Source organism: Budorcas taxicolor, chromosome 15, assembly GCF_023091745.1.
Source record: "Budorcas taxicolor isolate Tak-1 chromosome 15, Takin1.1, whole genome shotgun sequence".
Lineage (NCBI taxonomy): Eukaryota > Metazoa > Chordata > Mammalia > Artiodactyla > Bovidae > Budorcas > Budorcas taxicolor.
In genome coordinates this window covers 47,909,000-47,922,713 of record NC_068924.1, presented here as the reverse complement: position 1 = coordinate 47,922,713, position 13,714 = coordinate 47,909,000, and the positions used below count along the sequence as shown (strand labels likewise).

General features: G+C 39.7%; 1 pseudogene; it reads right to left on the bottom strand.

Annotated features, from left to right (window-relative positions):
- Nucleotides 1–628: 628 nt before the first annotated feature.
- On the bottom strand, nt 629–12,392 carry LOC128059887 (olfactory receptor 51V1-like; annotated as a pseudogene).
- Nucleotides 12,393–13,714: the final 1,322 nt, after the last annotated feature.

Here is a 13,714-nt window from a genome sequence, read left to right as displayed (position 1 = left end):
TAGAGGATCATGTCATCTGCAAACAGTGAGAGTTTGACTTCTTCTTTTCCAATTTGGATTCCTTTTATTTCTTTTTCTGCTCTGATTGCTGTGGCCAAAACTTCCAGAACTATGTTTAATAGTAGTGGTGAAAGTGGGCACCTTTGTCTTGTTCCTGACTTTAGGGGAAATGCTTTCAATTTTTCACCATTGAGGATAATGTTTGCTGTGGGTTTGTCATATATCGTTTTTATTATGTTGAGGTATATTCCTTCTATTCCTGCTTTCTGGAGGGTTTTTATCATAAATGGATGTTGAATTTTGTCAAAGGCCTTCTCTGCATCTATTGAGATAATCATATGGCTTTTATTTTTCAATTTGTTAATGTGGTGAATTACATTGATTGATTTGCGGATATTGAAGAATCCTTGCATCCCTGGGATAAAGCCCACTTGGTCATGGTGTATGATCTTTTTAATGTGTTGTTGGATTCTGATTGCTAGAATTTTGTTGAGGATTTTGCATCTATGTTCATCAGTGATATTGGCCTGTAATTTTCTTTTTTTGTGTGTGGCATCTTTGTCAGGTTTTGGTATTAGGGTGATGCCTTAAAATATTCTTACTGATATAGTAAAATCCAAAGTTTGTATTACATTTTCACGGAAAACCACTTCTTCATTCTACTTCAAATCTACCGGATCTTTACACTGTAGATGATTGGATTCATCAGGGGTGGAAAGAGAATATAAATGTTGCCCATAAGGACATGAACTAAAGGTGAGAGATGATTTGTAAAACAGCATACCATGGTAAGACCAATGATGGGAATATAAAAAACCAGGACATCACCGATGTGGAGACAGGTATGCAAAGCCTTGAGTCTCTCTTTTTGAGATGCTATTTCCAGCACTGTATGCAAGATGAAAACTTAGGAGACAAGAATAAGGACAGCATCCAACAACATGATACAAATCACCAGAGCCAGGGCTTAGACATTGTTGAAGCAGATGTCTGAGCAGGCCAGCTGGAGTAGGTCCTGATACAATCAGAACGAGTGAAAGAGAATGTGGGGTTGGCAGTAAGGAAAGAACTTCAAATGAATGATGATGGGAAGAATGGACAAAGCACTTCTCATCAAAATAGCATAAAGTGAATGATCCTTCTATTATTCAAGATTGATGTTTATCTCAGAGGACTGCAAATTGCTATAAAGCAATCAAAGGCCATGGCAAGAAGGACTCCAGGCTCTGTGTCAGAAAGTCCATGAACAAAATAAGTTTGGGCAATGCAGGCATCTAGGGCAGTCTCCTGGCTGAGCCCCCAAAGGATCCCCAGCACTGTGTGCACTGTGTGCACTGTGGTCAGTGAGGGCCAGCATGGCCAGGAAGTAGAACATGGGCTCATGCAGGCTCTGCTCAGTATAGATCACATGCAGCACAAGGCAGTTTCTGAGGGAAACCACAGCATAGATCAAGGAAAAGGAAACTGAAAACCAGGGACAGTACTGCTCTAGGTCAGGTAACCCTGCAAGAATGAATATCGAGGAGTTGATAATGAAAGCAAAGAAGCAGACATGAATATTTGAAGGTAATTTCCAAAATAAGATAAATGTTTGTTTACAGTTTTGTTTAAACTGTCTGTTGCCTTTGAGAACAGTCAGATATAACAGAGCTACTTGGAATGTAGCACAGGTAAAGCTAATTGTAGATCTCCAGAGAAACTGTATACTATAGAAGGAACTCCAGCACAAGACGACTTCACAGGGAACTTCCTTGGTATTAGTCTCAGAAGTTATAGAAAGTGAAGTCAAAGTGAAGTTGCTCAGTTGTGTCCGACTCTTTGCGACCCCATGGACTATAGCCTACCACACTCCTCTGTCCATGGGATTTTCCAGGAAAGAGTACTGGAGTTGGTTGCCATTTCCTTCTCCAGAGGATCTTCCCAACCCAGGGATCGAACCCAGGTTTCCCACATTGTAGGCAGATGCTTTACTGTCTGAGCCACCAGGGAAGTCCGAGGTTATAGAAGCAAATCAAAGTCCTGACTGTTTTAGATAAACTCAATTTATGGACAAACTTCATTCCCTTTCAGTCTCTCTGAGCCACTGGCAGCACACACACCACACCAGCTTGCAGTGACTACAGTTATTTAGAGCACTGTGTTGTCCTGCTCTGCTGCTCCTCAGAGGCATCTGCACACTCTCATCCCTAGTCCTTGAGCCCAGGCAGTCAGAATGCTCAGGTTTATGAGGAAGGAACGTAGAGGACTGATTGTGTGGGTGGAGTGAACCCAGGCTCCTGGGAGACCACTGTTCTCTCGGGTGGATGATGCAAGTGAGAGATTCTGTGTGGTCTCTTCCAAGCTAATATTTAATATTTCCCAGGATTGTGAGGGATGGGTGAATAACAGCATTTTCCCCAGAGTTCACAAGTCTTTTCTAGTCTTAGAGAAAGACTCACTGCACTAAGGAGAAGGCAAAACACGACCATTCAATGGGAAAATAGTGTCTCAGAATTCTGAAGAATTTTTACCTTCATTTCAGTCTGAAATCAACACAAATGTTTACAGAGGCCCATTTCTCCTAAATTTTACTTTCAGTTTTCACTGAATTCCTCAGTAAAAATTTCTTTCTTTTCTGAATCCCTGTGAAAGTAAAAGCCACTCAGTCATTTCCGACTCTTTGTGACCCCATGGACTGAATTCTCCAGGCCAGAATACTGGAGTGGGTAGCCTTTCCCTTCTCCAGAGGATCTTCCCAAACCAGAGATCAAACCCAGGTCTCCTGCATTGCAGGCAGATTGTTTACCAGCTGAGCCTCCCTGAGAAATGTATTTCCTGTCTGACAGAAATAATATAAAGAGCTTGTATAAAAAAATATTTTTTAAAATGCTGTAAAACATGCCATATTTTAAATCATTCACTTATTTATTGGTTCTACATAGTTAATTATGCATTTACATGTAAAATACTTAAATATTTCTCTTCTTTGTATGTGTAATTATTGGCAAATACTAGGTATGAAAACTTTGATAACTATTTTTATTTAAATTTATTTTTTTTCCTCGAAGACATATTCACTTAGCCTTTTTTATGGAAAAAATTCAAGTATAGCATAAAAAATATTTTCTCAATATATTTGAGAACAAATTTGCTATCTGATATTTCATAACTCCCAAATTCTGTAGTGTATTTTTTCTGCAAACAAAGATATCCTCCTAGGTAACTATATAATCATCAAATAATGAAATTAACATTGGCAGTTTAGTACCATGGAATTTTAAGAACCCATGCAACTTTTTTCAATTGCACCCTTAGGATAATTTATAATAAAAACAACAGTAACAAAAGAAATTCAGAATTATCTGTGACATTAATAAGCCTGTCTTGAGACTCTTGCCAGTGGCTCTTGTTCAGTTCAGTAGCTCAGATCTGTCTGGATCTTTGTGACCCCATGAACTGCAGCATGCCAGTCCTCCCTGTCCATCACCAACTCCTGGAGCTTGCTCAAACTCATCTCCATCTCTGGACATAGCTGGTCTTTTATTTTCAAATTTCTAAGCAGAGATTTGTATAAATGTTGAAACATAACTCTTCAAGTGTGAGTTTAAACTCAGACTAAAATATCTTAGAATTAAAATGAAGCTTTTAGACCTTTGACATTCACCAGTATCTTATTAATGAGGTTCAAGTAACTGTGAAAAGATAAGAACTTGTCAAGGAATCATGTCATGGGAGCCTCATTGTACACCATAATTTGGGACCAGAACCACTATCATCCATTCTTCCTTATATTTCCCCTCTGGACCTCAAGGATCTTTTAGCAGCCATTCATGTATCTTCTACTCTGGACTTCTTCTTCCCAGAACCCAGTAGAAAATTATGCTGTTTTAAAGTATTTCTCAACCCCTCTTCAACAAAAACCAAGTCAGAAACTTTCTAGAAAACTCAAATGATCAAATAGCTGGTAAGAACAATTGAATTTTGAAGATTCACAAAATTCAACATTCAGAGTCTGGGGGCTTTTGTTGTTGTTACTCATTAGTTTTGTTTTCTTCAGCCATTGACTTAGAGTTGAAAGTTGTAGTGAAAACTAAAGTGTCTGGTGATACATATTCTTGTATTCAACTGCTTTCCAATAATATTCCCCTGATGTATACTGCTACTCTTCTGAAGATAGCTATATACAGGTGTAATCTTTCGAAGTTGTATTTCACTTTACTGTAAAATCATGCTTTTATCTGTAAGATCCCCTCAACTCTGTAAAATTGGGATATCAAATTTTATTATGCCTGGTTTCCAGATAAATATATAGCATCTTCGAGAAGGGAAAATAATAACTTGCCTGAATACTCTTATTTATAATGATAAAGAGTGAATGCAGGACTGGCACACAGTTTTTGCTGATTTTGTCAGTCAGTTTCTGAGTGTTTTAGCATATGGTAAATACACAAATAATAAAGAAAAAGGAAAAAACAGGGTAAGTACTCTGCTGTGGTAAAGAAAACTTTGAGTATTTAGAGGCCTGTGTGTGTGCTTAGTCACTCAGTTGTGTCTGACTCTTTGTGACCTAATGGACTGCAGCCCATCAGTCTCCTCTGTCCATGGATATTCTCCAGGCAAGAATACTGGAGTGGGTTGCCATGCCCTCCTCCAGGGGATCCTCCCATCTCAGGGATCGAACCCTGGTCTCCCACACTGCAGGCAGATTCTTTATCGTCTGAGCCACCAGGGAAGCCCATTTAGAGGTCCAGTATGTCTTCCATCAGTGTATCTGCAAAGGTTAAAGTCTCCCTTGAAATCTTGATTTTTAAAAAATTTCCAATATGAGGCGGCTTCAGGTGTTCCCTTATCTGCAATGAAATAGTCTTAAACCCAGACTTTTGTTTAAATATATTTTTAAGAAAGTAATAACTGTTGAAGACCATTATTTATAGATATTCACATTATGCCTGTCTTTAAAATAGATAAAATTGTTGCTACAGTGATGTGTCTTGAACAAGATAGATGCAAATAGAGCTAAATATTACGAAGAAAATGTGTCTTGATAGAAGACCTAGAACAGGATAATGTTTTACATCAAGTGTTCTGGGGATAATTCCCAAGGAAGAAACAACTGGAATAAGATCAGAATGAAAGTAAGAAAGCTGCTATTTGAATGTGTGAGTGTGTGTGTGACTATGAGTAAATTGCCTGTGCTTGTGTGTGTGTCTCTCTGTGTGAATGTGTTTATGTGTTTGTGTGTGTAGAATGGGGGTGGGCGAATAGATAAGCATCAAGCAAAGTAAAGGACCTACCCAGTGTAGCTGAGAGATAGAAATCTTCTATAGCTGGTATATGGTTGCCAGCAAGGTAATGGTAGATAGAATCCAAATCCTAAGCAATCACCAAGAAAAATTGATTCATCTTTAATGCCTGAATTCTGCATCAGCACCTACTACTTGGGGCTTCTCAGGTGACTCACTGGTAAAGAATCTGTCTACCAACGCAGGAGACACAGGTTTTATCCCTGGGTTGAGAAGATCCTCTAGAGAAGGTAATAGCAACCCACTCCAGTATTCTTGCCTGGAAAATCCCATGAACAGAGGAGTCTGAGAGGCTATAGTCCATGGAGTCACAAAGATTCAGACATGACTTACCAACTAAGTATGCACACATTCTTAATATCTATGCAGTTCTGATCCTTACAGAGAATACTCTTTATGTAGTGAAATACATTGTTGCTCTCTAAATGACAATTAAATTGAGTCAAGGAACATAGGGAAAGGCTAAGAGTTGAGACAAGGCTTGTAACCCCAAGTCTTAAGGTAATGTAGAAAAACTCTTTCCACAAAGCTAAGTTTTGAGACAAGATGGTAGAGAATCTGGCTGCAATGCAGGAGACCCTGGTTCAATTCCTGGGATGGGAAGATCCTCTAGAGAAGGGAAAGGCTACCCACTCCAATATTCTGACCTGGAGAATTCCATGGACTATATAGTCCATGGGGTCACAAAGAGTCAGACATGACTGAGCAACTTTCACTCACTATGGGTAAAATAGATAGCTAGGGGGAAGCTGCTGTATAGCACAGTGAGCTCAGCTTGCTGCTCTTTGATGGTCTAGAGGAGTTGAATGCAGGGGTGGGAGGGATGTTCAAGAGAGGGGGGATATATGTATATAGCTGATTTGTTGTATAGCAGAAACTAACACAACACTGTAAAGCAATTATACTCCAGTTAAATTTTTTAAATATATATATAATTATGTTTTTAATTCCTTTGGCTATATACCTAGAAGTGAGATTACTGGATCATATGATAGTTCTAGTTTTAATTTTTAAGGAATCTCTATATTGTTTTCCATAATGGCTACACTAATTTACATTTCTACCCATAGTGTACACAGTTCCCATTTTCTCTACCCTTTAGCCATTTCTTTTTTATAATAACCATTTTAACCAGTGTGAGGTAATATCTTATTGTAATTGTGGTTCGCATTTCCCTGATGATTTCAGTGATTTCAGCTGATTTCAGTGATCCATCCCACTTTCTCATATCATCAGTGGGAAATATTCAGTTTCTATTTTCCTAATTTTTAATGCTTTTCTCAATTTAGAAAAAAAAAAAAAAAAAGGCCATCTTATAGCCACTGTATATATGGCCAAACCTGGAACAAGTCAGAAATACAAGTCAGAAATCAAAATTGGGTTTTGATTATTTTTGGATAAATTTATTATCCTAAAGTTATATTTAAAATGGTTGGATGGCATCACCGACCTGATGGACATGAGTTTGAACAAGCTCCAGGAGTTGGTGATGGATAGGGAAAGCTGGCATGCTTCAATCAATGGGGTTGTAAAGAGTTGGATGTGACTGAGCGACTGAACTAAGTTATATCACCTTCCTATTGAGAGAATTAAGGAATGAGAGAATAATCTTAGGCATCAGTACCCCTCATGCCTATGCACAATGTTACTCAATGCATACTTTCCTCATTGTGAATTAGATCTTCCACCCTAATGGGGTACCAGTTAATACTCAGGTGTATCAGCAGATCTGAAGATAAGGTACAACAAAACAGTCATGCAAAACTATGCAGAGAAAAGGAATGATATATCATTGAATGTGTATGTGTATGGGAGAGGGGAAGGACCTGGCTTAACTTCCATCCTGTATTTCTTTTCTGGTCTGACATTCTATTACTCAGCTAGTCAGGCTGCATCTCTGAAGTTGTCTTTCACAGACTGCCTTTGTGTAATTAAACTAATAGGTTGCTTAATTTTGATTTATCTATATCTTTATTATTTTCAACCAAAATTCTAAAGCAATAGACCTCATTCCCAGGTAATCCACAATATCTCTTTTTACTTCATAAACGTAGACATGTTATAGATATAAAATAAAGATAAATTTGTATCTCTGGTAAAGGGAAGGGAAGGGCAACCATTGTGAAATATACCCATAGGCCTCTCCATAACACATCATTTCAAGGGAAAGACTGCCAGAAATCTTTATCCGAATTTGGGGAAGAGAATTCCTCTCCTCTCCAGCTCCTACAGTCTTCCTATGTCATCTAAAGGTTATGGTTGAGTAGACTGAGGATGTGCAGTCAGGGAAGGACAAGGGAGCCTGATGAGGGCAAAACCAAAACATAAATCCTTGTGAAGGTCATACCTTGGTTCATGTCCTTGATTGAATTTATTTCTAGGCATTTTATTATTTTCATATGGGATTAAAGTAGAATTACCTTCCTAGGTTCCTCTTCAAACTTTTGTTGCTGGTGTATTGAGACACAACTGATTTTTTAGTGTTAATCTTATGATCGCTACTTTGCAGAAAGTATTAGCTCTAGTAGCTTTCTTGTGGATTCTTTTTTCTCTATTTAGAATTATGTTTCAATGCCATTCTCCCAAATCATCCCACCCTGTATACTATCATGTAAGAAATGAATCCCCAGTCTATGTTCGATGCAGGATACAGGATGCTTGGGGCTGGTGCACGGGGATGATCCAGAGAGATGATATGGGATGGGAGGGGGGTTCATGTTTGGGAACTCATGTACACCCGTGGCAGATTCATATCAATGTATGGCAAAACCAATACAGTATTGTAAAGTAAAATAAAGTAAAAATAAAAATTAAAAAAATATATATACAAATAATAAAAAAAGAGAACAGGGAACTATAGTCAATATCTTGTAATAACCCATAATGGAAAATAATCTGAAAAGTAATATATGTGTATATGTATGACTGAATCACCTTACTGTATACTTAACACATTGTAAGTCAACTATACTTCAATAAAATATATATATTAAAAGGAAAAAAAAGAATTATGTTGTCTGTGGATTAATATAGCTTTACTTCTTCCTTTCCAATTAGGATGTTTTACTCCTTTTTCTTTTCTAATTTTCCTGGCAAGAATTTCTTGTACAGTGTTGAGAAGCTGTAGTGAAAATGGGCATTCTAGTCTTAATTTTGATCTTAGGTGGAAAGCTTTCAGTATTTCATCATTGAGTATGATGTTAGCTATTCTTGTTTTTCAGTTGCTAAGTCATGTCCAACTCTTTGCAACCCTATGAACTCCAGCACACCAGGCTTCTCCATCGCTATCTCCCTGAGTTTTTTCAAACTCATGTCCATTGAGTCAGTGATGCCATCTGACATCTATCCTCTGTTGCCTCGTTCTCCTCTTGCCCTCAGTTTTTCCCAGCATCAGGGTCTTTTCCAATGAGTCAGTTCTTCGCATCAGGTGGCCAAAGTATTGGAGCTTCAACTTTAGCATCAGTCCTTCCAATGAATACTCAGGGTTGATTTCTTTAGGATTGACTGGTTTGATCTCCTTGCTGTCCAAGAGACTCTCAAGAATCTTCTCCAATGCCAAAGTTTAAAAGCATCAATTATTCAGCACCCAGCCTTCTTTATGGTCCTACTCTTACATCCATACATGACTGCTGGAAAAACCATAGTTTTGACTATGCAGATCTTTGTTAGAAAAGTGATGTCTCTGCTTTTTAAAATATTGTCTAGGTTTGATATAGCTATTCTTCCAAGGAGCAAGTGTCTTTTAATTTGGGGGCTGCAGCTTCCCTCATAGCTCAGTTAGTAAAAAATCTGCCTACTATGAAGAAGACCTGGGTTTCATTCCTGGGTTGGGAAGATCGCCTGGAGAAGGAAATGACAACCCATTACAGTATTCTTGCCTGGAGAATCCCATGGACAAAGAAGCCTGGCAGGCTACAGTCCATGGGTTTGCAAGAGTTAGACATGACTTACTGACTAAACCAGTCACTATATGCATTGATTTTGGAGCCCAAGAAAACAAAATCTGACACTATTTCCAAATTTTCCATGGTGGACAGTGACAACTTGATGGTGGATGGGCCCCAGGGTAGCCAGCAACTCCTGGGCAATGGATCGGTTTGAGGATGTCCAATGGCAGAGGTGAGGCCAGGGTACCCTCTATTCCTGGGCATCATCCAATTTCAGTTCCAGCCTTCTCTGGGCCCCCTTCCCAGCCACACCAGAAGGGCCTCTACCTTGACCCCTGGCCACACATTGACCGACTCCTGATGGCCAGTGAAAGTTTAAATGCTCAGTGAGGACCAGCAGTGGGACAGCCAGGGCGCCAGGCATGTCATCCAGCTATGCTGAGCAGCTGAAGGGCATGTCCCTGCTAGTTAAGGCCTGAAAAATTGTGGTCCACTGGAGAAGGAAATGGAAAACCACTTCAATATTCGTGCCTTGAGAACCCCATGAGCAGTATGAAAGGGCAAAAAGATATGACAGTGAAAGATGAACCCCCAGTTTGGTAGGTGCCTAGTATTCTACTAGGGTAGAGTGGAGAAGTAGCTGCAGAAAGAATGAAGAGACTGAGCCAAAGCAGAAATGACACCCAGATGTGGTTGTATCTGGCAGTGAAAGTCCAATGCTATAAGAGCAATATTACATAGAAACCTGGAATATAAGGTCCATGAATCAAGGTAAATGGGATGTGGTTAGACAGAAGATGGCAAGAATGAACATTGACATTTTAGGAATCAGTGAACCAAAATGGACAGGAATTGGAGAATTTGATTCAGATGACCATTATATCTACTACTGTGGGGAAGAGTCCCTTAGAAGGAATGGACTGGCCCTCATACTCAAGAGTCTGAAATGCAGTACTTGGGTGCAATCTCAAAAATGGCAGAATGATCTTGGTTTGTTTCTCATGCAATCCATTCAACATAATAGTAATCCAAGTCTGTGCCCAACCTCTAATGCTGAAGAAGCAGAAGTTGAATGACTCTGTGAAGACCTACAAGACCTCCTAGAACTAACAGCAAAACAAGATGTCCTTTACATCATAGGGGACTGGAATACAGAAGTAGGAAGTCAAAAATATAACTGGAATAACAGACAAGTTTGGCTTTGAAGTATAAAATTAATCAGGGCAAAGGCTAACAGAGTTTTGCCAAGAGAACAAGCTGGTCATAGCAAACACCTTCTTCCAACAACACAAGAGACAACTGTACACATGGACATCACCAGATGGTCAGTACTGAAATCAGATTGATTATATTCTTTGCAGCCGAAGATGGAGAAGCTCTATATAGTCAGCAAAAACAAGACCAGGAGCTGACTGTGGCTCAGATCATCAGCTCCTTTTTGCAAAATGTAGGCTCAAATTAAAGCATGTAGGGAAACCCCCTAGGCCATTCTGTTATGAACTAAATCAAATCCCTTAACAATTATACAGTGGTGGTGACAAATAGATTCAAAGAACTAGATCTGGTAGATAGAGTGCCTGAAGAACTAAGGACAGAGCTTCATAACCTTGTACAGGAGGTGATGATCAAAACCATCCCCAAGGAAAAGAAGTGCAAGGAAATGTGATAGTCTGAGAAGGCCTTACAGGTAACTGAGAAAAGAAGAGAAGTGAAAGGCAAAGGAAAAAGAGAAAGATACACCCAGCTGAATGCAGAGTTCCAGAGAACAGAAAGCCTTCATAAGTAGATGCACAGTATTCTACTAGGGCAGAGTGGAGAAACAGCTGTATGAAGAATGAAAAACCTGAGCCAAAGCGGAAATGGCATCAAATTGTGGTTGTATTTGGGTGTCTTCTTAGGTGACTAGTGCAAAGAAATAGAAGAAAACAGCAGAACGAGAAAGACTAGGTATCTCTTTGAGAAAACTGGAGTTACCTAGGGAATATTTCATACAAAGATAGGCACAGTAAAGGACAAAAATGGCAAGGACTTAACAGAAGCAGAAGAGATTAAGATAAGGTGGCAACAATGCACAGAACTGTACAAAAAAAAATCTGTTAATGATGTTGGCTACAGGTTTTTCATAAATAGTGAGGGTCAGAGAAGCCTGCCATGCTACAGTTCATGGGATCGCAAAGAGGTGAACACTACTTATCGACTGAAAAACAATAATAACAGCAACAGGTTTTTCATAGATGACCTTTATTATGTTGAAAAAAATCCCTCTATCCTTAGTTTTGTGAAAGTGATAAATGTTACTTTCATAAAAGTTTTGGTTTTGTCCAGGTATTTTTGGGTATCAATTGAGGTGAGCACAGGTGATTTGTTGTTATTGTTATGTTGTACTTATGTAATTATGTTACACTGATTGATTTTCTTATGTTGAGCTACCCTTTTATTCCTCAGATAAATACTATTTAGTCACAGTGTGCAATCTTTTTTAATATACTGTTGGCTTCAGATTGTATTTTGTTAAGGATTCTTGTATCTATGTTCATAAGTTTTCTAATTTTTTTTTTGTAATGTTTTGTCTGGCTTTATTAAATGAGTTAAGACATGTTTCCTCTTCTAATTTTTGAAAGCATTTGAGAGAATTCAGCAAAATACTTTTTAAAAACATTGAATTCATTCAAATTTACCTCATTACAAATCCCAGTTATGCCACGTTCTAACGATGTATTCAGTGACCAAATATGTCTAAGCTTATATTGCTTACCTAAAATTAAAAAAAAATTAAAATTTTAACATATGACAAATATGAGATATTTATAAAGTATTCAATACATTTTCTATATTTCTTTAATTGCTTAATAATTGATGATTAGCTCTCAGAGTTTTATCAGATAATTCATGTGACAGGCAGTTCCAAGAGATACCAGTCATTATTTTTTCAACAATTAATTTGTTCATTTTTTATATTCCAATCATGGGGAATATAGCAATGATGTTATCTTCATTAGATAGTCTGCAGCAGTTCTCTTCCATGTAAGTAACTAAAAAAAATTTTTTTTTAATTGATGTTAAATGTTTTCTCTGTCCATTTAAGCACAGTTGGGGCTAATTAGGACATAGCTCAGCCAGCCAGGGCTCCACGTCCGGAATCGTGTCTCTCTTAAGGACCTGGCCCTGCAGCTGCTGCACAAGAAGATCCAGGTGGGCCAGCACGGGCACTCGTCCGAAGCATACGCCGTGACAGCCATGGAGCTCTACCGGCTGGTGGAGGTGCAGTGGGAGCAGCAGGTGGCCAGCAGCCTCCGAGCGCCCCCTGAGGACAGAGAGCCCGACAGCAGCACGGACGTGGAGCAGTACATGCAGGACCAGTACTGGCTGGAGGACCCGGCCCAGGGCACCAGCGGAGACACGGGGGAGGCGCCGGGCCAAACGGAATGAGGGAGGAGAAGCTCCCCTGGGAAGCGGGGATCAGGCGAGGGCCTGGGGCAGGATGCTTGGCTGCCCCGGGGTCTGAAGAGTCGGACCGCCTGCCCACAGTACAGCCCTCTCCTCTCCAGGGCTGCTGTCAGCCCTTCCTCCCCAACTCCTGTGGTTGCTAATGGCACTTTATGGACGCCGTGAAAATGGCAGGTGGGCTAGAACCCAGCAGAAGTAGGGAATGCGCCAACAGATGACATCAGGCCGCCCCCACCCTCATGCTTTGCTCTCTAAAGGGATCAGGTCTCCCTCCTTGGGGGTGGTGGGTAGGGGTGTCAATATTCCAGAGCTCCCTTATCTCCACCCAGTGACCTGGGGCAAAGTGTTCTTCCTGTTGTCACCAGCTACCTCTTTCTCCAGAGTCACTTTCTAGAGAATAAATATGCCCTGAGGCTATACGGTTAAGGACGGTAAAGCGTCTGTCTGCAATGCAGGAGACCCAGGTTCGATCCCTGGTTTGGGAAGATCCCTTGGAGAAAGAAATGGCAGCCCACTCCAGTATTCTTGCCTGGAAAATCCCATGGATGGCAGAGCCTGGTAGGCTACTGTCCATGGGGTCACAAAGAGTTGGACACAACTGAGTGACTTCACTTTCATAAGACATAGCAAATTCCTAGTTGAGGTTTAAAATATAGCTTCTTAATTTTTCCAACAAACATGTATATTTTACAATCATCTTATATACTTTCTTTCTACTTCATATAGTTATTATTCTCAAACTTCTAATAGTTTATGAATAAGAATAACCAATGGATCTTGCAAGATGAAATTTCAGACCTGCCCTGTGCCTATGGCACCTGGAGAAAAGGAAAAGCATAAAAAATTTGCAGAGAAAATATTTTGTATATTGGGAAGATAGAGAGTTTGTCTCATACTGAGGAGAGATAAATGTTACCCTCTGTCGAGAGCTCCCCTACAGCTACTTCTTACTCTCTTCCTTTATACAATTTCCTACAAAGAGTGCTCTGTGTCACAGCTTCCCAAAGGGCAACTCAACACGCATTGGCTAATTCCTTACAGCTTAGCTTGGGCAGCTCTTGTCAACATGTCTTGAGTTCCCTTTGCTTCTTTGATCTT